Source organism: Diabrotica undecimpunctata, unplaced genomic scaffold (assembly GCF_040954645.1).
Source record: "Diabrotica undecimpunctata isolate CICGRU unplaced genomic scaffold, icDiaUnde3 ctg00000579.1, whole genome shotgun sequence".
In the NCBI taxonomy this organism is placed as follows: Eukaryota; Metazoa; Arthropoda; class Insecta; order Coleoptera; family Chrysomelidae; genus Diabrotica; species Diabrotica undecimpunctata.
Window position 1 is genome coordinate 182,501 of NW_027311894.1, and position 964 is coordinate 183,464.

The window sequence follows — 964 nt, forward strand, 5'->3', positions numbered from 1 at the left end:
TCTGTCCGGAATGGCTCGCAGGTTCACTACACCGGCGAGTCAGGGAGCCTAGAGCGCTAGCTACAAGACTATCTAATTCCGCTATTCACACGCCTCAAATAGCCGTTCTTATTCCCACTTCGCGGTCACGTTGTAGAAGTGGATGCGCAAATATTGACACTCCCACAATTCGAACTGTTAAACGATCAGAGCATCGTTGCACGTGTGTGTGTGTGTGTGTGGTGTGTGGATGTGTGTGTGTGTGCGTGTGTGTATGTGTGTGTGTGCGTGTGTGCGTGTGTGTGTGTGTGCGTGTGTGAGTGTGTGTGTGCGTGTGTGAGTGTGTGTGTGTGTATGTGTGTATGTGTGTGTCTGTGTCCTTCGGCTCGCAGAGATACGAACACGGCCAAGGCAAGAAGGCCCTGCCTGTCGTAAGAGGCGACTAATGGTTAGGAGTCAAGAGGTGAGGAGTGTATGTGTGCGTGCGTGTGTGTGTGTGCGTGTGTGAGTGTGTGTGTGTGTGTCCGTTCGGCTCGCAGAGATAAGAATACGGCGGTGGCAAGAAGGCCCTGCCTGTCGTAAAAGGCGACTAATGAGTAGGAGTCGAGAGGTGATGAGTTTATATGTGTGTGTGTGCGTGTGTGTGTGCGTGAGTGTGTGTGTATGTGTGTGTGTTCGTGTGTGCGTGCGTCTGTGTGTGTGAGAGTATGTGTGTGTATGTGTATGAGAGAGATATGAATACGGCCGTGGCAAAAGGCCATGCCTGCTGTAGAGAGCGACTAACGGGTAGGAGTCGAGAGGTAAAGAGTGTACGTGTGTGTGTGTACGTGTGTTCGTGTGTGAGTGTGTCTGCGTGTGCGTGCGTGAGTGTGTGTGAGTATGAATGTGTATGTGTGTGTGTGTGTCCCTTCGGCTGGCAGAGATAAGAATACGGCCGAGGCAAGAAGGCCATGCCTGTTGTAAGAGACGACTAATAGGTAGGAAT